Raw genomic sequence first — 27,143 nt, 5'->3', positions numbered from 1 at the left:
TATTTCATGCAAATGTTGACCGCGACTGCGCCTCAAATGGTCCATCCGCTTAGTCCGATTTTGGCATACTCTTCCCAATGTTTCGGCCGGTATCTCACATACAAATGCTTTAATGTTGTTTTCCAATGCGTTAATTGAAGCAGGCTTGTCTGAATAGACATGAGCTTTAACATAGCCCCACAAAAAATAATCTAAAGGCGTTATATCTCACGATCTGGGTGGCCAATTGACAGGTCACGAACGTGAAATAAAATGTTCACCGAACTCGCCTCTCAACAAGTCCATTGTCACGCGTGCTGTGTGGCATGTGGCACCGTCTTGCTGAAACCACATGTCATGCAAGACAAGCTCTTGCATTTTAGGCTAAAAAAAGTTGGATATCATTTCACGGTAGTGCTCACCATTCACAGTTACGTTACCATTCGCAGCATCTTTGAAGAAGTACGGTCCAATGATACCTCCAGCCCATAAACCGCACCAAATTGTGACCGTTTCTGGATACATTGGTAGCTCTGGCAATTCTTCTGGCTGATCTTCACTCCAAAATCGACAATTCTGCTTATTTACGTACCCATTGATCCAAAATAAGCTTCGTCGCTGAACACAATTTTTCGATAATAAAGTCGATCTTCGGCCAACTTTCCAAGAGCCCATTCACCAAAAATTCTGCGTTGCGGTAGGTCGTTCGGCTTCAATTCTTGCACCAGCTGTATTTTGAAAGGCTTCAGACCTAAATCTTTTCGCAAAATTTTCCACGTTTTTGAGTAACAGAGGCCCAATTGCTGCGAACGGCGACGAATCGATAATTGATGGTCATCATAAACACTGGCCGATACAGCTGCGACATTTTCTTCAGTTCGCACTCTACGTAAGTGTGTTGGTGGTTTGATGTCCAATAATGTAAATTTGGTTCTAAATTTAGTCACAATAGCTCGAATAGCCACTTCAGTGGGTCGATTAAACTGACCATAAAATGCATAAAATGGAAGAAGCGCGCGATAAACTTTCTTAACAGAACACACATTTTTTTAATAAAATTCAAAGATTTGCAAGCGTTGTTCGTTGGTAAGACGATCCATGGTTAAATTATAGACCAAACTGAAGATGTTTGACAGTGAAACAAAACACGAAACGTGCGTCAGCTGTTTAAACCAACTGTTTAAAAAGATAATAGCTAAAAAATTACCCGTTACTATACGGAAGGGAAGTAATTTTTCATTTACATCGGGCTCTCATTAGTTTGATCGTAACAGCTAACAGGGGACTGCGTTTACGTCGGTGACTGCGTTTACGTCGGTGACTGTTTCCAGCATTATGCGTAACACACAACCACGCACAGTACCAGTAACAGCACAAAATTCAAAGTTCTTACTAACACACCAAGAGGCCTTGCAAATGAGAATTGTCGATTGTTTGACCATATGAGTTCGAATTACCGCGTCGTAGCAAAGACTTTTTCGTTCGAATTAGCGAGTGCTAAAAAAATTATGAACATAATTCGAAATATAAAGAGATTTTGAATTAATGAGAGGTTCAAAATATCGCAGGTTTGAATTAACGAGAGTCGACTGTATTTGCTTTTTATCAGCAAATGTTTGCTGCTTCTAAATTTCAGCATGCCTCGGCCTTTAAAAATTGCTGCTTTAACCGTTGTTGAATAAGAGCAGTACCCAGACCTACCATAAATTCGAGTGTTGGTGTCTAAAAATACATGCGAATAGATAAAAGCAGCGTGAGACTAATCCCCACATTTGCATTTATTTTTAACCGGCTACTAAAAGTTGTTGGACTATGGCAATTACAACGGCAAATAATCGTAGTGGTAAATATTTATGTAGTTACATATAGAAAATGGCAAACATGCCAGCAGCGGACTGGTTAATAGCAGCATGGCAAATGAATGCCAATTACAGAGAGAGCGAACTTTTTGTGTATGAGAAAACTTGGAAAAAATCGTTTACATACCCACACATTACGAAAGCAACAACAATTTCCCTATACAAAAGCTATTTGAATTCACAGCCTTAGTGTGCAGCGCATACATAGAGTTGAGGAGCAAAGAGTTTCCTACATTAATGGTTAACCTTTCTTGGCATTCGCTGAATCGGGCTGACTTGTTTCATTTTATTTTGCTTTCTCATGTTTGCATATTAACAGCAATACAGCATTAGAAAAAATTCTACGTAGTATCAGCCAGCGCTCCGAGGAAGATTTTCCTGGAATTCATTAAATCAAGTTAATAAATAGTTTGCAGCTTAGGGCTGGTTGGTTGAGATGGAGTTATAAATACTTGCCATTAGTGCGAAAAATGTAATAAATCGCAGCACATTCTGCTGCAAAATTTTGGAACGGGTAAAAATTTATAAGCAGCCGGTAATTATATAATTCGAAGAACGTTGCATATTGGCAGCTCTGTTCAAAAACATGTAAATACATAACTAAAAAGCTTTTGAAAACGAATTGAAACCAAAATTATTGTACAAATTCACCATCATTGTCATTGCTTCCTTGCAGGACATAGGGCACCAGCAACACCTACGCGCCATCTCGTCCGATTGCTGGATAACGCCTTCACCTACATGCAGCCTAACCCGGTTTGAGCAGTCTGGCGATCCAGCAATCCACAGTTCTTTTCCAGGTTTTTCTTGGCCTGCCAGGCACTCTTCCTCTCGCTGTGAGTGGGTTCCATTCCATTGCCTTATTCGCCAATCCACTTCCAGCTCTGTCTTCTCATCCAAATATCGGCTGGAGTTCCATGCTTGGCATTATTTTTGACCAGAAAATTCGGAATATAATTCTTAAACAGTGGTTGACAAAAACTTGTAATCTAATGGTTATAGCGGTGGGAATTTTTCCGGTATAGCTACTGTGCGCCAGTACCGACAGCGCATTCGACTTGAAAAACCTTACCTCTAAACTGGAACTCGCGTTGTTGTTTCGTCATACGCAGTACAACATCCCGGATGCCCCGCTGGCTTTTTCGATTTGGGAGCGTATGCTTACACCCGTGCCACCGCCCGGGCCAACCTTGCTGCCGAGGTAAATAAATTCCTCCACTGTAGCGATAGGGTTACCTGCAAGCTCCACACACCCACCTATCTTATTTGCCAGACTCGTCACTTTCGTCTTGTCAAAATTGATTTTAAAGGCGGCCGACCTAGCTTCCCTATGAAGCGGGGAACCCATTTTCTCAAGTTCAGTTAGGCCATGTGCCAAGAGGCATATGTCGTCAGCACAATCAATGTGTGGTAGTGCGCTAGTTATCGCCCTTTTAGTGAAGAGGGATTAAGGCTGCTTCGAGGACGAAATAATACGGGTGATAGAATACATCCCTACAAACTTGGCTTCGAACTTTGTATGGCACTTGTGCAGCACACTACATAATTTTAATTATTGAAATGATTTTTTTGGGAATGCCTCGACGGCGCATACAGTCTCTGTACACGCTGTCTGAAGCTTTTCCAAAATCAATAAACATCAAATTAAGGTCAGCTCTAAACTCTGCGCATTGTTTGATGATAATTCTAACAGCGTTTATATGGTCAGTACAAGAGGATCCTGCTCGGAGACCAGCTTGGGAGCAATCGATTGTGGGATAAAGGTGATCCCTTAGCTCATTTCTGTCTAATTCGAGTTTGGTCATTAATTTCTTTGGTAGGTTAGGTTAGGTTGGTATGGTTGCCCAGGGAATGGGCACACTTGGACGAAGAAAGATTCATCCCTTGTGATACCATTATGAAAAGGGTGAGGTTAGAGAGAAAGACCGATGGGATGCAGGGAGAGGGCGGGGAGAAGTGGTGCTGGGATGGTTAGGAGCGTGCGGCTTACGAACGATGACTATGTTTGCGTCAACCGCTGCTGATGAAATTCATCAGATTTTTAATGTCAGCGCCAGCTATATCAGCAGGCGTGGCAAAGAAGTAGGACCCGGCAGGGCAGCTAAGGAGAAGGTGCTGAAATGATTCCACCTCATTCTCCATACATCCAGCGCAAAAAGGACTCGAGGTGATTCCAAGTCTCACAGCATGCATTCCTCGCGCATTGTGCCCTGTGAGAGAACCCACGAGATTAGAGAGCTGATATTTTGTCAGGCTCAGAAGCTCGCCCGAGCGCCTCCGGTCCACACGTGGCCAGAACGGTTTTCGCGACCTTACACCTTTGTGTACTTGCCCAGCGCTCGCTGAGTTGGTGCGATGCCCATCTTTCCAGGAGCAGATCGCAGGTAGTCAGGGGATCCCAATTCTCTCCCTTCGCAGGGAATTCACCTCACATGCCCCTTTTCTGGCCAGCTCATCCGCCTCACAGTTTCCCGTAATGTCGCTGTGATCAGGAATCCAGATGAGGCTGATGTCAAAGAATTCGGACGCAGTCGAAAGCGAGGTCAAACATTCCTTGACCAATTGCAAAATAAAATATTTTAAAATGCTTGCTCAAAAATCGTTGATTTTAGGCAACGCTTTAAAATTTAAAAATTCGCTGTCGAACAGATTGGCCTGCATGACGGCATACTGTACGAAAGCTAGTCATATCTACATACATACATACATATGGCGTTAATACGTACTTGTGATATTTTAGTAGCAGTTTTATTTGTGTGTGTATGTGAGTTGAAATTAAGATTTTCCGCATCAAGTAGCAACATTGTATATGCTTACGCCAATGTAATTCCTCTCACAAGCACACACACATTTTTATCGCACAAGCAGAGTTATCAGAAAGAGTGAAATCAACACTACGCAAACAGATTATTGCAGCTTATGCCAGACTGAACAAATACTATAATAAATAATTAATTTTTTTGTATTAACTATTTTTTATAGAACCCCAAAAAGCCCCCATAAAACGAAAATCTAAGAAAAATCGAAAAACAATATTTTATATTACTTTTATGATATTTTTTTGTGAGATTATTTCATAATTGGTTGTTATTCCCTGACCAATTATGAAGAGAAACTGAGTTATCCGGTTAAAATATATTCATTTTCCAGGTTTTTACATGAAATCTACGAAAAAGTATTTTTTTCCCACGCAAAATACATGGGATATTTCAAAGCCCCGGCGGCACCATTAAATATGGTCTGATTAAAAAAAAAAAAAATACGGGTCTTTTTATTTTTCATTCTTTACTATTTTGGGGGGCGGCAGCATACAAATTTTTTTTGGACCACCCTACTATACATGCATACATATGTACTTATATGTGTCAACAAAGCCATTAAATACCACAAAGCTGTTTATTGCGAATGTCTCTCCGCATAACAAAAAAGGAGAATTAAATGTAGGAGATTCTTAATGCTCACTACAATTTATGTTTTTTATACTCATAGAGTATTTACGTGTGAAAGGATGAGTACATAAGCGTATTAATGCAATCATACTTGGGTGTAGGCTCCATTGCGAGAGAAGTGAGTAAAAATTTGAGAATTTGGTGCAAGGCAAGGCATTTAAGTAATTGCACATACATACATACAAGAATTAATTCTCATTTTAAATAAAATACACCAAAATATTGATCCGTAATTCTGTGCAAAATGTAATTGTGAATTTCTTGTATATAAACAGCTAAACACGTTTTCTTCGCTCATCCATTTGTTGGCTAAACTACGTTTTTAGGGTGTAAAAAGTGCGTGAGCGAAGAAAATTAGTCAAATTTCAAATTCAATATAAATCGAAAAATCAATTAAAAAATGGGACTAACAAATATCAAAGAGCGTATATATGCCTCCTAAATGTATGCTTTAATACTGATAGAGGATTAAAGAATCATGTTAAGCAGCGGTTCAATGTTGGCTATTCAGCATACACGATATACAAGGCCCGCCAACTATCGTTACGGATTTGCACTAGGTATTATTTGAAGAATGGTAACACTTCGCTGTCATCTGATTTGACAGAGAATTAGTTTTATTCTTCCGCTGAACGAAAATGGTTGTGTATACGCTCAAAGAAAGAAAGAAAGATGACGCTACTTGCCACACAGCGAATGCTACGATCAATCTTTTGCGCACTGTCTTCGAAGATCGCATTATCAGCCGAAATTCTGATATCGTGTGGCCGCCTCGGAGCTGCGATTTGACGCTGTTGGATTATTATCTTTGGGGCGCCGTCAAAGACCATTGTTATGCCAACAAACCAGCAACAATTGATGCACTAAAGACCAACATACGCGATGTCATAGCTGAAATATGTACAACCGCATACCATCGAAAATGTGTTGAAAAATTGGACCGATCGTATGGGATGGTGCATGGCTAGCCGAGGCAGCCATATGAATGAAGTTGTGTTGCATCATTAACTGGAAGGATTGTACTTCAAAATAAAAAAAAACAGTTTGGAAAAATATTGAGTAGTTTCTTTTTTATAGTATTTTTAATTCCGTAAAGTTATATGGCGGACCCTTTACATACATACAGGCACGATATTCAACATGATACATATACATACAATGCAATGCCCAACCTTATTTTTCTTATATTCATCAAGCTGAGCATATTGAAGGGTTGGAGCATGTAAATTCTGTTTAAGAATCTGCTTATGAATCGGTTTGTAGTGATATTCGAAAAAAAATAACCATCGTCTCCGTTCACTTTGCTTCGTTGCCATCTGAATAACGACTGATTGAATAAACAAACAAAAAGAAGAGAAATTATTTGTTTGTGAAGAGGGAGAATAAGCGAAAGCAAAGAAAACAACCAAGCACAAGTAATTATACACACATTCTAACCGCAGCGTCTTCCAAATGAAAACGCAAACAAACTGCATTTGGTGGCTTTATTTTAATTTGTGCTTTCAATTTCACAATTTTCACAATTTAAAACACGCCGCTTTGTTTTCATTAGTTTGTTTAATTTAAATCTCACAAATGGCAATATTACCAAGTCATCTACTGGATCTTCACCAACATGTAATTTCTCCTCCTTTTATTTTTTTTGTTCGTTTCTTTTGTATTGCAAAAGGAACTAGCGTCAGACTTGTTGAAATAGTGAAAAATAAAGAAACTGTTTTGGGAAGACGCCACCTATGGTACTCAATTCACCTTGCAATAGTCGTGTGACGTGGTTCGGCTGACACAATTTTCTCCTAAATTTATTATCCTTGGCTTAAATAAAAAAAAGTTAATTTAAGTTAAGCGCAATAAAATTAAATTTTTTGGATTAAACATTTTTGAAAATATGTTTTGTCCCTTTTGAAATACCCACCTCTGATTTTTTCTTTATTTTTAATTAACATGGGAAAATATGCTTAAGGGGACAGATACCTGTAAAATTTCGAAAAAAAGTTGTTTTTTTTTCATAAAATGTTAATTTAATCATAAAGTATTTATTTACAACGTAAACTTAAGTATTTCTTATATTATAGATCGTCAACCGTGACCACTCTATTCTTTGCGTTCGAGCGGTGGGAGAGGTATAGTTGCGTTGCCGACTTTAGATCTCCCTGAAATTTTGCATACATCTTTTTAATGATATTACTTTCGATGTGAATTTAAAGTTTTCGAACATTTTTCGAAAAAATTATTTTTTCGAAGCACAAATAGTACGAAAATTCACCCCAAAATTCATTTTTTTTTTAAACATTTTATTCCGCGAATTGGCTTTTTGTATTCAGGTCACTGACGCCGATGCTACAATGCCCGCCGATTTTATATTGTTTTAATGTATTAATAAACTGTATGCCAATTTTGAAAAAAATATATTGGCTTTTCGTTTTAAATAATTTTAATGAAAATCGCGGAAAATATGGCCGTTTACAGGTATCTGCCCTCTTAATATGACGAATATTTTATTTAGCGATGGGCCCAAGAATAAAAGAGGTTCTGGAACCGGATGTTACTTATATGATAGTAATAAGTATGGTCACGCTATGGGAGCAATGTCAACTGTAAGGCTGCACTGAAGGCCTCAAAGTCCCCGAATCAAGCCTCGAAGGCTGTTCAAGAATGTAAGAAGAAGCTTAATTATGTTACAAGACGGAACAGGCTTGTATTTAGATGGGTTCCAGGACACCGCGGTATTCGAGTGGAAAGTGGCCTTAAATTGGCCAACTGTGGATCAGCGGTTCCCCCACTGGAACCAGAGCCAATAAACGGAATCAGTTCTACAGGAATCATGAGTTGGATCAATGATTAAGAGCGAAGGTCCGGTCGAGAACGCTGCAGAACATTCAAGTGTTTTGTGACAATTCCGAACAGAAAACTGCCGAACGTCTAAAACTTGAGAGAAAGGACGTTCGTTTGATGGTCAATAATACCGACCATCAAACGAACGTCTTTTCTCTCAAGTTTTAGAAGTTCGACAGGGCACAATCCATGGGCAACATCATTAAGAACCCCTGCGTGAGTGTCCTGCATTTGCTAGAGCAGGGCTGCGAATTATGGCTTCCGATGCCATGAAACGAGTTTTCTTCGTTTTCTAAAACTGAAGAATATTTATAGATTGGCCAAAGAATTTGGAAAATTCTCAGAGGTCTAGCTACCTCTATTTCTCTATTCTATCCAATCTTTTTCCTTGTGTTACATCTCTTCTTCCCTTCTTTCTTCCCTCCTTCACTATCTACCCTTTCACTTTCCAGAGTTTTAAATACATTGAGCTTTTCAGCCAGTGTGTTTTAGGAGTTAGAAAATCTCTCGATGCTTCTTGGCTCGACTTTTCAAATTTCAAAATTTCAAAGCTCAGTAAGCACTGCAAGTTATGTAATAAGACCCCCCTAACTTTCCGGCGGATGCCGTGGCCGAATGGGTTGGTAAATTCTGAGAGAGAACGTCGGTTCGAACCTCGGCGAAAGAGCAAAAATTAAGAACAATTTTTTTCTAAAGCGGTCGCTCCTCGGCAGGCAATGGCAAACCTCCGAGTGTATTTCTGCCATGAAAAAGCTCCTCATCAAAAACATATCTGTTGTTCGGAGTCGACTTGAAACTGTAGGTCCCTCCATTTGTGGAACAACAACAAGACGCACACCACAAATAGAAGGAGGAGCTCGCTCAAACACCCAAAAACAGGGTATACGCGCCAATAAAAAAAAAAACACTTTCCGAGTTAAATAAAAAAATAATAGAAAAGTACTAAAAAACCAGTCAAAAATGCAACTGTAGCGAAATTTAGCTTGCTTTTTATCTTAATAAAAATGACGCCCTGACCATAACTTTGCCACCACCAAAGTTTCTTTTCGACACACGTACGTCGATGTTACCCAAATCCACCATAATTACCAATAAGAAGCGTACGAGTCTGGGTCAGTCTACTTGCATTTTTTTCATCGGAGAACATAACGTTTTCCTACTCAGTTTCACACTGCATCTGCTTTTATCTCAACAAAGGTCTAAATAAAAGTCCAAACGCGCTTGGCTGTGATGCGTTTTAAACACTGGCTTACATACCGGCTTTTTCCGTTTTACGTAATCTGTGTTCTATTTCATCAAGGATCTTAAAATTGTTAAGGGGTTAGGGGTAGTCAGAGGCTCGAAAAAATGATGGTTTTCAATATTTTTTTTTTCTAGTCAATTGCTTTATTTTACAAAAATAAAAACATAGCATTAATACATCATGTTTCGACTTGACTTAAGCAAAGTTTCAAAAAAAAAAAAAATTCAGAAGTCACTTGCGGTGATCATCACAAGTCCTTGGAGATTCATCTAAAATCAATCAGGCAAGAGAAATTAGTTTTATTAATCGAAATCGAAAAAGAAAATCGAAGCAGCATAAATTTTATTCAAATCGACCACGCGGTTTTTAAGTTACAGTGATCACAAATAAAAAAAACATAGTTTTGAGAAAAACGCATTTAAAGTTTTGCTATCCGCTCCGGAGCGCCCGTGCGCCCTTTGTTAATTGTTGAATAACTCAAAAAGAATTTGTCGGATTCAATTTAAATTTTCAAATAATATTTTCAAGATATTATACTTTAAGAAAATGCAAAACAAAAAATTCAATTTTTTGAAAATTCTGGCTACCCCTAACCCCTTAAAGTTTTTCCAGTTTACTTCTTACTATACTCAACCTACCTACCTACTCAAGGCTACAAATAAACCATTTTGTAAATCACAAAATGTTTGGCTCACTTGACATAGAATCGCTCACCTTGCTAATTTCAGTGTGTCATTTTTAAGGAATTAAAGCAAAGACATTTTTTTCTCAAAGCTCAAAGTGCCATAGAGGACTTTTTTCACTTGATGAAATGTAATTTGCTTTTGCCATAGGCTAAGACAATTTTTGTTTTTATTCATTTTCTCTTTTTTGTATTGTTGTCTTTACCCAGTTAACAAAGATAGCCATATTCTTGTTTTTTTTTACTAATATTCTATTTTTGTTCCATTTTTTTGTCTTTGCCCAGTTCACACGCCATTCAAACTTTGGCAATTATTGGAAGTGACGATATTGGCTAACGCATGTGCCACATGTGAATTACTACTGACCTTCATTCTATACGCACACTTATATATATATATACACACATACATATGTGTGTGTGCTATACACATACAGACACATATACGAACTTAACTGCCAATAACTTTGGCCTTTGGTTTTCGTCTTGACCGAAATGACAGCCAGTGAAATATTTGCACATTCAAATAGGAAATAGAGCAACGGAAAAAATATCGATTCTTTTGGTGTTTGAGTTTCCAAGTGTGCTGTTTCCTATAACCACTTTTTTGTGTTCAGAAAGAGAAGAAGAGATCACAATTGTAAGCCCGAATTAGTGTCAATGTTCTTGAAAATTTATTTGTCAAAGGCTCGTAAACTTGCAGGGATAATTGCAAAAATAGTGAATTGGAGTATGCTTCTCTCCACTTGCCTACAACTGTGGCATATTATGTTTTGTCGTAAGTTGAATCTCGCTGTGTGCTCTTCTACCTTCCAATGTCCTGTGAGAACTGAGATTAGTACTGAGATGTTGGTTCAGCCGTAGTCAAGCAATTGCTTGGTCCTCAAAACGTCATAATCAGGTCTAGGTAACATTGTAGGGGTTGGTGGGTCCTTCCATTGCCTACTTATACTGCGGTAATAGAGAGTCTAGTTCTGCCTTAATCGGGCTGAAGGGAACTCCTTCACGTTACGCTGCAGTCAAGCTAAGATGGATACCAGCATAGCAAGCTCATCCCTCTTCTCCTTAACCTCGATGTTCCTATGGGCTGGAACCCATAAAAAATAATTAATAAATAAATAATTAGCGCATACACTTGTGTTAGGTGTTTGGCCGAGCTCTTAGTTCTATTTGTGACGTGCGCCTTGTTGTTGTTCCACAAATGAAAGCACCTGCAGTTTTAAGGCGACTCCAAACGGCAAATGGTGTTTATGCCCCATTGCCTGCCGAGGGGCGATCGCTATTAGAAGAAACTTCGTGTATCATTTTTATATTTCTTGCACAAAGATTCGAGCCTTCGTGCTCCCGATTGACAGTCACGCACCAACTCATTCGGCTGCGGCGGTCACCGCGAACCCATACTAGAGTATTATTGAGCACTTAAGCTCCTCCATATACGAGATTCCAAGGTTTAGAGTTATGTTGATAGATAAAGGAGGTAATTATGCCGCCCCGGCTATCAGCTCTTGATTTGCTTTTGCATGATGTCCGAGATGGCCTTGCAGATTCCCCTGATTGCTGACAATTATTCTTAGTCTTGAAAGCGTACTGATTTAAACTGTTGTAGGGACTAAAAGTAGAATCCTGCCCCAATGCCGCATTCTATCTTCGATCCGTCGGCGTAAATTCCTGCATCAAAATCTCTAAAGCTTCGCCTCCTTCTCCAATCTGCTTTAGCTGGTAAGTCCACAGAGAAATCTTTAGTGAAGTGAAAACTCAGTGAAAGGTGGTCGAATGATAGTATTTACAAATGATGGTTCTTGCAGAAGGATGTTGCTGTGGCTATATGTTCTAGGGGTCCAGCTCCGTATTTACTTAAGCCTGACCAAGTGCAGATGTATCTGTAGGTCAAAGGTTTTCTGCAAGAAAGATGAAAGGCTGATTGGTCTAAAGTCCTTAGGGGAGACTTGCGAGCTCTTGCCTGCCTTGGGTATAGAGACAACCCTCACGGCCCTCCATGACCGTGGTATATAGCCCCTGAGTATGCAGCTCACATAGATAGGGCTCAACCAAGGGCATGATACCTCCTCAGATTTCTGCAGTTGAGCAGGATCAGGAGGCTTGAAGGGTCTAAAGGGGTCAATGACCCAAGCCAGGCGGCGCTTATCCAGCCCAGGTCCCGAATGCAGGTTGAATTGTTTTCCAGGCCGGAGCTGCTAGGTGCTGGGCTCGTTGGGAAATGGGCGTCGAGAAGTAAAGTCCATAAAATCGATCGTGACTATATTGCGGTGATCGTGACCGTTCGATAATATTCTTTGACTTACAAAGCTCGATATAGCAATGAGCTCGCTTCCACATTTCGAAATGATGAAGCACCATCTTGAGCACCGTGTTTTGTGGGTTCTGCGTATTCAATTGTGACTATCGGAACTATGGTCTTAGTTCCACTTACTATACATACACCCAATATTGCATGAACATTTTTCTGTGAAAAAGAACTGTTCGCGCTCAAATAAAGCTGCTCGTAACAGGCAAGAAATGCAGTCATTTGACAACTTCGAAGAAGTTTCGTAATCGTCCAAGTACACAGATTCAATTCGATACTCCACAGAACAGTAAGGCCAGCGGCCTTCATTGGCGAATCGAAACCGAAGAAAGACAAGTTGCACCTGATGGCGTACTAAATGATGGCGATGGTTTCTCGGGATGATTAGCCTAAGGTGAGGTAGCTGCCATTCCGCCTGTTATGTATCTTCGTAGATACACGCTTAGGCCGCCGCGTCTCATGTCCCGGGTTATGCTAAGGAACCGCTTCTTGATTAGCGCTATAGCCGCTCAAACGTCCTTGGCCGAGTTTAAAAAAGCGCGCCAGTCTTTTCCTTCTCGCGGTAGACGGCGTCAGTTGGACAAACGAAGAGAAGCCAAGTCCTTTCCCACCTGATCTTTCCAATCGCAAAGGGAGGCCTTCCTCTCTTACTCTGGTAACAACAGCTGGTACCGCATCAAATACTTTCAAAGGAGCCAGCCAGCGGAGCCACTATGTCTACATATGTTAGTCCAAAGTAGCATTTGGCAAAATTACGATCTGCTTATTTCGGTTGAACTCCGACGAAAGGCCTAGCGCGGCGCTAACTACTTCTTCACATGTCTACTCGAACCTACTAAGCCAACAATCCTCCACATTTCGTGGCTCGGAATCGAAACAGCACTCTACCTAAGCCCTCTCAGGGATGGTCTCGTGTCCAGCCCTATGCAAGACTTAGTAAGGCTCCTACAGCAAGAAATATAGGTGTGGGGTTTGATCTGACTATAAGTATGATAGAAGGTGGCGAAAAAGTAAACAGCCTTTCGGAAGATTTAGAATTTGGAAATGGTCGTGATGTCGTAAGTACAATCGTATTTCTGAACTACACAGCTGCAGTATACAGCTTTGCTTACGCCAGGTCAAAATAAAGATTTCCATCGCTTAAAGCGTAAGGAAAATGGAGTAATCGGTCGATTGATGAAACTTGTGTCTGATAATCCTTCAATAGTACCAAAACTTGCGCAATGACCTTCTAATACAGCACCAAAGTCTGTGTCTTCCATGTGGACTAGGCCAGATATTTTGCACGTTAGCAGTAACCAGTGATTATTCAGATGTCCGCAGACGGCAGCTCTATAAATCAAATATGCATATTCGCCGTAGCCGAATAGCTTACTATTCGGAAGCACGTAGGTTCGAATCTCCGTGTATGAAAAATGAAATAATAGCAGGAGTTTTTTTTTAATAGCGGCCGCCCCCCGGTAGACAATGGCAAACCTCTGAGTGAATTTTTGCCATGAAAAACCTTCTCATAAGAAACCATTTGCCATTTGGAGTCGACTTAAAACTGTAGCTCCCTCCATTTGTGGACCAACATCAAGACGCAAACCACAAATGGAAGGAGGAGAACGGTCAAACACCTAACAGAAGTTTTGTATGGTGACTATCTGCTCAAAAGGCCAGTTACACCAAAACCAAGAGTTAGGTCCAAAGAACAGCTTTTTTATGCATCTCTGGCGCTATCCCAAACAAAGCGCTGGGAGTGCTAATCAATTTACCTGCACTAAATCTGGTAGGGAAACACGTGGCCGCCGCCTCGGCGGTCAGACTCAAAAGTATGGCGCTTTAGACAGACCGATGGTTTGGCCACGCTTCTATTTTGCACTCTCTGAATAGTCACAACAAGAAATAGACTACACTACTCCAGGAATCACCTTCGAAAAGCTCTTCAAGACAAGAATACCATCAAGAAGGAAGTGGCAGACACCAAGGCCATGGAGAAGGGAGGAATTAAATTTTTATACAGATGATTTCAAGCTAGACGATAAGTTTGGCTGTGGAATTTTCTCGAAGGTGTTAAGACTGGAACTATCCATTCGACTACCAGACTATTGCAGCGTCTATCAGGCACAGGTTCTAGTTATAAAATAAGTGTCTATATACCCAAATACGCATGCCGTAACAAAAACGACTATAAATATATTCTCGGATAGCCAGCGGCCATTAAATCAATGCATGCGACTATACTAAGATCGAAGGTTGCACAGGAATGCCGGGCGACCCTAAATGATATTAGTGCCAAATTCAAGGTCAGCCTTATTTGGGTTCCGAGGCACAGAGAACTGTAAAGCTGATGACCTAGGCAGAAAGGGTACTGCTCTTCAACTGCTCAGTGATTGAAGTACCATTGGAATACCATTGAAAAACAACATTATCCAAGAGGCCAATAAGTCATGGAGAGAACAAGATACATGTGTAAGAGCTAGGCTACTATGGCCGCAAATAAACAAGAAAAGAACAAAGGAATTGCTTCGTCTCTCAAGAGATAATATTTCGAAGGTCATGCAGGCATTCCTCCAGAATAGGAGTTTTCAACCCATGAATATTGCAGAAGTTGCAGAGATGAGGCAGAGGAAGAAACAGTTGAGCACTTCTTTTGGACTAACTGATGTTACTCATGTCCAATCGACTGTCGCAAACCCTCCTGTCATTAAGCAGAAGGGAGTGCAGACAGCTGGTTGGACTGATGACGGGCCACTTTCTGTGGGCCAAGCACATGGAAAGGGTGTACTCTGCCCAGCTTGTGAAGATGAGAATGAGACGGCGGACCACTTCCTGTGCGTCTGCCCCGCCTTCGCTCGAATCAGGTTTGAGGTCTTTGGCATTGATGTGTCAAGAACCGACCACATTGGCTCCTTGGCACCACAAGATCTACTCAAATTTCTTCGGAGATCGGGTAGATTTAAAGAAAACTAAAAGGGAATTCAAGTGTAGTACAATGGACTTAATTAATGTCTGAGTGCTGCACTTGTTAGTTGTCCCGACAAAAAAAAAACTTCGTTTGCAATTGACCAGCCCTAGCTAAAATCAGAGCACGTTGTCTAGGTAAAACCTTTTCAATTCTCTTACAGAGTTGTCTGTCCCAAACCCACGGATCAATTCTACGTTTCATAAGAGCCACAGAATGGTTCCACGAAGGAGAATAAATGGGGTTCCCGTGCAGGACAGTGGTATCACAATGGACCTGTAAGGTCTAAGTGAGATGGTCGTGCTGGCCGACTACCACCATAACTTAATCTAACACAAGTTTACGCGCCAATTATATATTTATTTTCATAAGGTTAGTATTTTTATTTCAGCAGACCTAACAACACATTGCTCTCCCATTACAAACGAGTCAGATATTCTAACCTCAAACAAAATTTCATTTTACCACTTTTAACCCATAAGTTTATCTAATTCTTTCGCAGCAGAATTTTTCTTTCAAACACTTTAAAGGACGCCTCACCGAATAATGTCATCGCCCATGTTGTAAGTGGCTCAACAAGCCTTACATTTTTGTAATTTTTGTAGGAAATACCTTTAGAGGGATAGATATGACTCTTCCTAACACCAGTCACATGACTTATTTACAATGGGCAGTTACTTCTTGCCATTCTGGCCCAACTTATCGAACATACAGTACCAGTAGCAGTTATTGAGGGTACATGTAATTAATTTCGTATTTGTTGGTTGGTTGTTTTAAGGGTGACCCCGCATTGGAGTGCCACATAGACCGCAAGTTGGGTCCGTTGTGTTGCCCTAGACCTAATTATATTATATGATTTCCTCACCTAACCGAGATTTTTATTATAGATTTTGGTCCAAACATTAATTCGTTTCGAGAATTTAATGAGAGATTCGATTTTTTCAGGTCCGAGAGTACTGAAAGATTGTCAATTGTTGGAGAGCCTAGAAGAGCGAGTCGACTTCTGGCTAGGCCGGGACAACTGCACAGCAAATGCCTTCTCGATACTTCCTCATCTTCGTCCTCGCAGTATCTGCACAGGTCGTTTTGAGGAACACCGAGCCGACGTGCGTGAGTGCCCAAAAGGCAGTGGCCGGTGATGAGAGATATTATATGCCTTAGTTCGTGTTTCGATAGACTTATAAGAGTTTTCATCTGTTTCAGATTGTAGGATGGCCAGATTTGTCTGGTCGTAACGCAAGTAGTTTTCACTCGCCACCTCCGATCAGCAATGCTGTGAAATTCTCGATCAATGATCATTTTGCAAGTTGAGAGCGTAATGTGGATTGTGGGTAAGTTACTAACATTTGATTGCGCAGCTCCAGCTCTCGCGAGCTCATCAGCTATGCAGTTACCTTCGAATCCACTCGTATTTGTTACTAACCTCATATCTATTTATGTAGTTAATATTTTGACAGTGACAGCTATTCCATGTTAAAACACGCCAAAAAATCAAGTAAATTTGATATGTCAGAGTGAATATTAGTAAAACACACAAATTTTTTTATTACAGTCGAAATGTCAAATTACGTTCCAACAAAACAGCATTTGCGGGGAGGTTTGCTTTTGTTCTTCAATTTAAAGAAAAGTGCAACAGAAGCACATCGTTTATTCTCAGAAGCTTATCCTGAATATGCTCCAGAGGTTAGAGCATGTCAGCAGGGGTTTGCACGATTGAAAAGTGGTGATTTTGTCACAGAAGACAAAGAGCGATCAGGTCCATCAAAAAAGTTTGAAGACGAAGAATTGGAGGCATTACTCGATCAAGATCCATGTCAAACTCAAGGAAAACTTGGAAAAACATTGGAAATCACTCAACAAGCCATTTCTAAACGCTTAAAAGCAGCCGGATACATTCACAAGCAAGGAAATTGGGTGCCACACGAATTGAAGCCGAGAGACGTTGAGAGACGATTTTGCATGTCTGAAATTCTGCTTAACCGCCACAAAACGAAATCGTTTTTGCATCGTATTGCCACTGGCGATGAAAAGTGGATTCATTACGACAACCCAAAGCGTAAAATGTCATATGTAAAGCCAGGCCAACCAGCCAAATCGACACCAAAGCCGAATATTCATGGTTTGAAGGTAATGATCTGGATTTAGTGGGATCAGAAAGGTGTGCTGTACTATGAGCTGTTAAAATCTACACAGAGAAAAAAATTGATACGTTTGAAGCAAGCAATAGCCGAAAAACGGCCAGAATGGGCGAAGAGACACGAGAAATTGATTTTCCATCACGACTATACTCGGCTACATGTTGCAGTACCGGTCAAAAATTATTTGGAAAATGCCGGATGGGAAGTTCTACCTCACCCGCCTTATAGCCCAGACATAGCTCCTTCTAATTACCACTTGTTTCGGACGATGCAGAATCACCTTTCTGGAATACGGTTCACCAATGTTGAAGGTATTAAAAAATGGCTTGATGACTTTCTCGGCGGAAAAGGTGAGAAGTTTTTTTGGGATGAAATCCATATAAATTGCCTGAAAGTTGGGAAAAAGTTGCCACTTCCGATGGACAATATTTTGAATAAAATATTTTTTCACTTTTATACATAAATAAATGGTTTTTTTTAATAAAAAAATACGAAATTAATTATACCTGTATATACCCCCAATATAAGTTCTAAGTTCGGACGCGTGAATCGGCACTACGTAAATTCAGCAAAGAAATAAACTTGAAAATCAACAGAATGCGTTCTACTTGGCGTGTGGGAAGCAATTGAATTATTTGTTTTTTCCTTTAATAAAATGCGATTGTGGGTACCTGAAGGTGAACTGATTTAAGGGGAGAAGTCCATGGAGAAGCCTCAAAATCGGTCATTTTTTAAACATATTTTTAAAGGTGATAAAATAATTATATTATTTTGAAGCTTTAACACAACTTTATTTAACTTTTCGAGAGTACAAAAAAAATTTTTTTTTTTTCATTTCTTTTCCAAAGTGGCGGCTCATTTATTACTCTTAATCTATCGATCTGAAACAAAAAAATGAAATTGGTTTTTGGAAAGGATGAACCTATAAAATTAAAAAACGAGTATAAAATTAGTTATAAAATAAGCCTTTGAAAAAAAAGCCGGAATTGAGGGCTATTTTATTGACATTTATAACCCCCAAAAAGTAGTTTATCAACACGAAATATCTGAATTTTTGGTTTTATCCTTCCGATAGTAATGTACACAAAGGCCTCACCAAACTTCAAATAAATCGGTCGATAACTTTTTGAGTTACAACACGAGCAGTTTTTAAAAGTACAGTTTCGAGATAATCGCGTTTAAAGTTTGAGTGTAGAAAAATTACCAGTTTTAGTTACTTACCGATTAATTAGCAATGCTAACTCCATACTTTAGTCCTTCCTCCTCTTCAAAAAGCTGATTTTCTTTCAATAGTTCTTGTTTGCTAGCTGTACGAGCATCTTTTGTTTCAGAAAGGCTCTTACGATCCTGTCGGAATATTCGCGCCTCGTCTGTATTATGAGCAAATACTTTAGCATAAGTGCCAACAGTCAAATTTAGAAGGTTCATTATCCTTAATACTGAACTAAGACCTTCATTACATAACCCAGCAGCAATGTATGCTGAGATTTCAACTACTTTTAGTCCTGAATGCAGATGTTTTGTCGCGTCAAAACTTTCATTTGCATTCTGCGTATGACCATCAAGGCATCGCTCAAGCAAATCATCTTTGGACAAATCTTCGTATATTGGTAAAAGATGCTGTTTTATTTCTTCACCAAGTAATGAATCTAAATGTTCGTTTCGAGGATCTTGATTTAGAGCAATAGCCTTCTGCCACTTGCACCAGCCATCGACGCCTACTGGGCAGTTTTCATGTCGCGGTTCTTCTTTAGTAGAAAAAATATGATATGAAATAAGTTGCCATTTTCCATCTCGTTAACACTGTTAATATTTCTCTCGCGTCCCTTTAATATAATTCGGCATTTTTATGCTTCGAAATCGACTGGACACTACGAATTCTCAGGCTAGAATAACTATATTTCTCGACAAAACTTTATTTATATAGTAACATTACACGTGTACAGAAACATTAATGTAGTTATATATATATATATTAGGGCGGGTCGATTTAAAAATCTCTCAGTGCTCTGTGTAAATCGTATTCTAGGGATCAAAATAAGAAACTTTGCCGAAGGAACCATACCTCTAAAACGAATTCTGATGTCCCCCAATTTGGGTCGAACGAAAAATCCCACTTTGACCCATTTAGAGTGCTCCAATCGAGTCCAAATGTATGACCGACCCCCACTAACTTTGGACGGCCGATCTACCCATGCCAGTGGCACACCCCCTGGAACTCCCCTGGGGGGTTCCCCATACAATCATTTCAAAATATCACAATTTTTGGCCTTTACATGAGAAAAGAAACTAAAAAGTGCTTAGAAACTCAAAGTTCCTTATTTTGATCCCTAGAATACGATTTTCACAGAGCAATGGGCAATTTTTTTGCCTCCCCACAAATCGAACCAGCCTAATATATATATAGTCAAATACTTACTAAAATACATAAGAGTATTTCCAGTTAGTGGACAAAAGCAATATTTTGTCATTATAATGAGAGGGAACCCGCTCCGACTACTTGACACTCAACTTACTATATTTTCAGATTATCGAAAAAACTTTCAATGGCCTTACCTCTTAATAATTCATCACAGCATTAGTTTGCGTGGGCGCTTCCGTTTTTTCTATCCTTCTGTTTTTTGTAATATTTTGAGCTTTTATGAAAGTTTTCGTACGCCTGTTGGACCATAAAAAACTAACCTCTGATCACAATTTTATTGTTTATTTGTCAACATTTTTTCACACGCGTATGTACGTGACTAAAAACCAACTCGACGTCACTTTGAATCAATAAAAGCCATTTTTAGTTCCGCCAACATGATTGTGGAGTCCAGGTGTATATTTAACCATTTTTACGCCATATCTGTAATTTAGTATGACAGCTGTAATTGTATTTGCGTGCTGTTGCGCAGCTGCGCTTGAAGGACGTCAGTTGCTAATCATTGATGGTGGAAAGCAACAATCCAACAACGCTCACAAAAAACCATTGCATGAATGCGAATAATTATGCAGGCGTGAAAATGTGATATCCTGAAATTGAATTATGTGAACGCTATTTAATGAATGAGCATCACTTTTACCAGGCTAAAATGTAATTTAATTGTTCAGGGCACCTACCTGCATGTATAAAAATATGATTATTTGGTTTACATAAATGGCGTGGGTGATAAATTATTTATACTCAGAATAATAAATACTAAATTTTGGTCAGTTTTGGCTACTTTATTTTTCATTTAAATTAATTTGTTCGTTTACTTTAATTACACTGGTTTACAGCCAAAATGCACCAGAGACGCCGTTATGAAATTCCTATGTAAAATCACCGTCTGATTCCGAAAATCAAGGTTATTTTTTATTCTATGGTAACGTTTTTGAGATATTTACGAATTACCGTTATTTCAAAAAAAAAAAAAATTCGGCTCACTTAATCATATATATCTCGAAAACGAATTGAGCGATTCCAAAACCGTTGAAAGCTTTTAAAAGGTAATAAAATTTGCTATAAACTGTGTGTAAAACACTTTTTGCTAGGCCCTGCAGATTTAAAGATAACGAGCTATCATAACGGATTTTTTTAATTTTTTTTGTAAAAATATAAAAAAATTTGTACTTTGAGAGAAGGGATCTCGAAAACTTTTTACTTTTTCGTATATTTTTTGTTTTCACTCTAAGCTCCGTTTTATTACAAAAAAAATAAACTTTGATTAAACAAAATCGATGAACTAATACAAAAGTTACAAGCATTCAAGTAAATATATCCATTTAATACTTAAGTACCCTACAAATAATACCATATGTACATATGATTCTGTCTTAACTCTATGATCTTATTTTATAATTGAAAAAGTTATGTGTCTTGTTTTGACGCTTATTTATAGAAGGATCGGTTTCTCTTATGAGAAACCAACAGTAATCACCCATCATAGCGACATCCCAGAATCCTTGATACCTACTTTCAATCATTTGCATTTGCTGGTGAAACCTTTCGCCATGCTCATCACTTTCGTCGCCAAGATTTTGCGGGAAAAAATTTAAATGGGAGTGCAGAAAATGAATTTTTAAAGACATATTTACTCCTGAAAGAAAATTAAAAAGGGAATTAGATAAATACATAAGTGACACATTAGCATATAATTTTCTTAGGCTGGATTAATCTTCCAATTCAGAACAAATTTTGGTGGTTCTTGTTTGTTCGGAGCAGGGCAATAAATTCAGATTAAGGGCTATATGTTCTCATGTAAATTTAAAAATTTGCTTTCAAACTTTTTGTTTAGTTTTAAAGTTAACTGAGAAAATGGTCTTATATGTGTTTTTTATTTACCCATTTCCGCATAGTTTTTGATTAAATCGTTTACTATCAGCTCGAAGTTAGGACTTTTGTGTTTGCCTAAAAAAGAAGTAACGACCTTTTCAAAAGAGTCCCACGCCGCTGCCTCCACTGGTGACAATAATTCTTTGAAATGGGTATTGGCCATTATTTTCCTTATTTGCGGCCCCACAAAAATCCCTTCCTTTATTTTTGCTTCTGAAATCTGTGAAAAGATTGTTTTCAAATAATGAAAAGCTTCGCCTTCTTTGTCCAAAGCCTTGACAAAGTTTTTGATAAGGCCGAGCTTGATGTGGAGCGGAGGTAGAATTATTTTTTCCTTCTTTATAAGTGGTGAGTATTTTATGTTATCCACCCCAACTTGAAACTCGATTCGTTCTGGCCAATCCTTTATGATGTAGTGGTCTTGACGTGCCCGGCTATCCCATTTGCATAGAAAGCAACAGTATTTTGTGTATCCAGATTGTAGACCACATAGCATTCCAACGACTTTTAGATCGGCACATATTTTCCAATCATGTTCTTCGTATTTAATTAATTTAAGCAATTTTTGCATTGTCTCATATGTTTCCTTCGTATTTACTGCATGCGCGATCGGGATAGATGGCTTTTGGTTGCCAATATGCAATAATACGGCCTTTAAACTTAATTTATTGGCGTCTATGAACAATCGCCACTCTTTTGAATCATATGGTTCACCAAACTGTTTAAATAGACCAGCAATGTTTTTGCAATAACAAATACTGTCCTTCTTCGTATAGTACTGGGAGAATTGTTCGTGACGAGTCCTATAATATGTTACCTTAACATCGGATGAAACAAATTTAAATTGTTGCATACGAGAGGCGTGTAGTTCGGCCTTTTCTTTTGACAATTCCAAATCCCTTATCCAATCATTGAGTTGTGCTTGTGACAAAGGGTTTCTTTCGTTTTCCGTTTGCAATTCAGTACAACATGATGCCGCGTAATCAGATACTGCTGTTGACAATGAAACTGGAGCCGGAACTAAAGTTAAATTTGATGCTGGCAATCTAGCTTCCGTTGAATTTAGTTCTGGTAATGACACTGTAGATACGCTCGCATAGGTTACTTTTCTTGACTTTCCAACCCCAAATACTTTTGTAGTACAAATATAGCAGTCCGTTGAATGGCAAGTTGGTTCCCTCCACTTCATTGGTGTAATAAATTTCATATGTCGTCTAAATAGATAGTTTAAGAAACTTGTCAGATATGCATTAAAAGAGAGCAAACTCCTAATTTTTATGATGTACCTTTTGGTTCCGGTTTCCGAAAATATCAATTCGACTCGACATGTGGTGCACACAGTATTCGGTGTCCATGGTTTTTCATTGTTTCTAGGCTCAATTCCATAACACTTATGGTATGCAAATTTCAAAGGATTTGAAAACACACGTCGCATCCTTTTAACGATAAACTCCCCGCAGATGAAACAGAACATATCTGGATCATTTTTACACTCAAATTCTCGCGCCCTTTTATTCATATTATATTTTTAAGCAAATGACGGATTATAAACTGCAATTAAAAAATGAACAGTATCCGGCGATCCTTGCAGAAATTATGAAGGAACGAGGCACATGTACTATTATTTATACTTACATAGATCACCTACCTATACAAAAAGGTTCCCTAGTTATACATAGAAAACACTACCTGCCTTAAACATATGATCTTGCTTGAAATGTGTCTGTGCTTGAGATAACGACACTAACAATTTTTTGTATCTAATAACCCTTCCAAAATCTACCTGAAACTAACTGATCTGCGAATACTAACACATATTACCAGTAGGGTACTTAACACGTTCCCTGTCCGCTGAGCCACATATGGTTCAGGAAACGTGCGCCTGATAAGCACTGATACGTTCCTGAGCCATATGTGTGTCAGCATAGAAAAAATTCCCTGAACCACATGTGTTTCATGAACATGCAGAAGCAAAAATGGACCATATGTGTTTCAGGTAGAAATACCCTACATCCGTTTTTTTTTTAGTTATTATTATTACTAAAGCTATCCTATGACTACAGAAAAAACCTTGTTGGACTTGACGGTCAATTTTGCATTTTTGTATTGGGACAGGGAACGTGTTAAGTATTAAATGGATATATTTACTTGAATGCTTGTAACTTTTGTATTAGTTCATCGATTTTGTTTAATCAAAGTTTATTTTTTTTGTAATAAAACGGAGCTTAGAGTGAAAACAAAAAATATACGAAAAAGTAAAAAGTTTTCGAGATCCTTTCTCTCAAAGTACAAATTTTTTTATATTTTTACAAAAAAAATTAAAAAAATCCGTTATGATAGCTCGTTATCTTTAAATCTGCAGGGCCTAGCAAAAAGTGTTTTACACACAGTTTATAGCAAATTTTATTACCTTTTAAAAGCTTTCAACGGTTTTGGAATCGCTCAATTCGTTTTCGAGATATATATGATTAAGTGAGCCGAATTTTTGAAGTGAAACCTTCTTTAGAATCGTTGGGAGTGATTTGAGAAAAAGTGAAACGGAAATAGCGACCCTCTTGGCTACGAAGCGTTGTATTATATGTTGATATAAACGTAGCGACGAACTAAATAACTTTTATTTTTTCTTGTGATTCGAACCAAGGATTTTGGATCGGAAGCTCACATTGCTAGCCGCTCGGCTACCGCGCCATGCTGTCGGCGCTGGCCTAAAAGTTATTTAGCTACGAAGCGTTATATTATATGTTGATATAAACGTAGCGACGAACTAAATAACTTTTAGGCCAGCGCCGACAGCATGGCGCGGTAGCCGAGCGACTAGCAATGTGAGCTTCCGATCCAAAATCCTTGGTTCGAATCACAAGAAAAAAAATTTTTTTATACAGTTATTTTTTTTTTTATGATATGTTTATGAGGAGCTTTTTTTCATGGCAGAAATACACTCGGTGTTTTGCCATTGCCTGCTGAGGGGTGAGCGCTATTAGAAAAATGTTTTTCTTAATTTTGGTGTTTTCACCGAGATTCGAACTGACGTTCTCTCTGTGAATTCTGAATAGTAGTCACGCACCAACCCATTCGGCTACGGCGTTTGTTTAATTTTACTGATGCAAAAATGAGGGAAAATATTTGAATAAAGTTTGCTTACTGTTTACACATTTTCCAAAGGTGACGGAGAACCAAAATCAATAAATAGCATCACGGAATTCATTCACGAAAATTTAATAAAGTATACACCAGAAGTATCGCGGATACGATAAAGTTCCAATGATTTTAAGAGGTGATTTCAACGTAAATTTTGCATTGGACACAGCGGTTCCTTCAATTGACTTTCTCAATACAACATTCAATTTAAAAATGTGTAACAATCGCACTGAATCGACAACACGATCAAAAACAACAATTGACGCGGTATTTCAAAGATATGTTGACAACATCGAAACCAAAGCATTTGTATCATATTTTAGCTATCATAAGCCACTCGTATCATTTGTTGAAATTGAAAACATTGAGGATGAATAATAATAAAATGAAGAAAATAAAACATGAACTTTATATCAATATTATAATGAACCTATAATTATCCCGCCCCTAATGCTGTTTTCGTCTCATTCTCTCTCAGTTTGTTTTACGGAAGGTTTCACTTCTATCGCGTGTAACCGTTAGACTGGTATTTTTTTTTTTTTTGAAATAACGGTAATTCGTAAATATCTCAAAAACGTTACCATAGAATAAAAAATAACCTTGATTTTCGGAATCAGACGGTGATTTTACATAGGAATTTCATAACGGCGTCTCTGGTGCAGAAAAAAAGCTGAAATTTGTGATCCAGTGTTATTTTTATATAAAAAATTTAGTTCATTCGACCACAAATATCATGTAAATGAAAGTTTAAAACATCGCACGCAGATTATAAAAATACGACAAATTTTCATCCACCATTACACACGCAGTTTCGGATCTGGGTGCAATGTTTAATTCAAAATTCTTATTTCTACTTCAATTAAAAATATAATTTCTAACTCATTTCATACCAACTCCATTTTACAACGAAAGTAGGACTGCGGATAAACCGTCAAAAAATCTAAAGCTCTCCGAATTAACACCGCAGGTAACAGCACTTTTTCAGACACGACAGTCGGTTCTACGTAACCGAAGTATTTAGGTTAAATGAAGCGGGCCGCTGGAAAGAAAAAACTCATAGCCATGCCAGTCTACTACTGCGACAAACACAGTTAATATCGGTGAGAACTGATTATATCATCCCGACGGTAACATTCAATTGAAACTTTGCCACTTTCGAGGGATTCTCATTTAACAACTTTGACATATGGCTCCAAAATGGAATGTGGTGTTGGAGCTGGTATGTATTCTCACAGACTTAAAATTGAAAATTCTGTACGTCTCCCTAATACCAGCAGTGTCTTCCAGGCGGAAGCACTAGCAACTGGGGAGGCTTGTTGGTGACTAATCGCAGATTTCTCTTTTAAGGGCAGTATCGCTATTCTTTCGGATACCCAAGCTGCGATCCAGGCACTGAATTCAGCTACAACAACCTCTAAACTGGTGGAACAACGTAGGAATAGGAAGCAGGAATAGCCTTACCACCTTGAGTGAAAATCATAAAGTTAACTTAATCTGGGACCCATGACATCGGAACATTGAAGGTAACGAAAAAGCAGATGAACTGAAGCAGATGAATAACGATCTGGCAGAATCGGCGTTCACACCATTAGGTGCAGTCAAGAGTGCAATTTCCCTAAAATACCTCCGAATCGCGGATTGTTGGATTGATGGAGAGACCAGACGAAATGCAAAATTAGTAGAACGTTATGGCCCACCGACAACCTCAAACAATCGTCAACATTGATAAATATGAAACGACGGGACGCCTGGAGACTAACAGGCTTTTTATATGTCGGAGAACAAGCAGCCAAAATGGACATCCCTCCCAACACATACACAAAAAGGAAACAATCTTTCACTTCCTCTGTGAATGCCTTGCCCTATGAAAGGACAGAATGTTAACGCTGGGCAAACCGCTCTTTGAGAGTCTCGAGCAACTCTCTGGCTTAGATGTCAACAACCTAATAAGGTTCCTGAACTGCACGGACTGGATATAGTCATGCTCTAAATAACAGTTAAACAAGTTGGTAACGTGGATGTGGCAACAACATGGTGCGAAAACGCTAGTTGAATTCTGAAAGAATCACCACTTAAACCCACCAACCAACCCTTATGTTCTGTGCACTTTGAATTTTTCACTTTTGTAATGGCAAAACGTAATAATAATAGAAGGGCTTAGCGCAAAACATGAAACTTGAAATTAAAATTTGAAAAGGTCAAGCCAAGAAGCATCAGGAGATTTGGTGACTCCTAAAACACTCAGGCTAAAAAGCTCATTGTATTTAAAGCTCTGGA

The sequence above is a fragment of the Anastrepha obliqua genome, chromosome 2 (genome assembly GCF_027943255.1).
Source record: "Anastrepha obliqua isolate idAnaObli1 chromosome 2, idAnaObli1_1.0, whole genome shotgun sequence".
NCBI lineage: Eukaryota > Metazoa > Arthropoda > Insecta > Diptera > Tephritidae > Anastrepha > Anastrepha obliqua.
The sequence above is the reverse complement of the archived record's forward strand: the minus strand, read 5'-3'. Positions refer to the sequence as shown.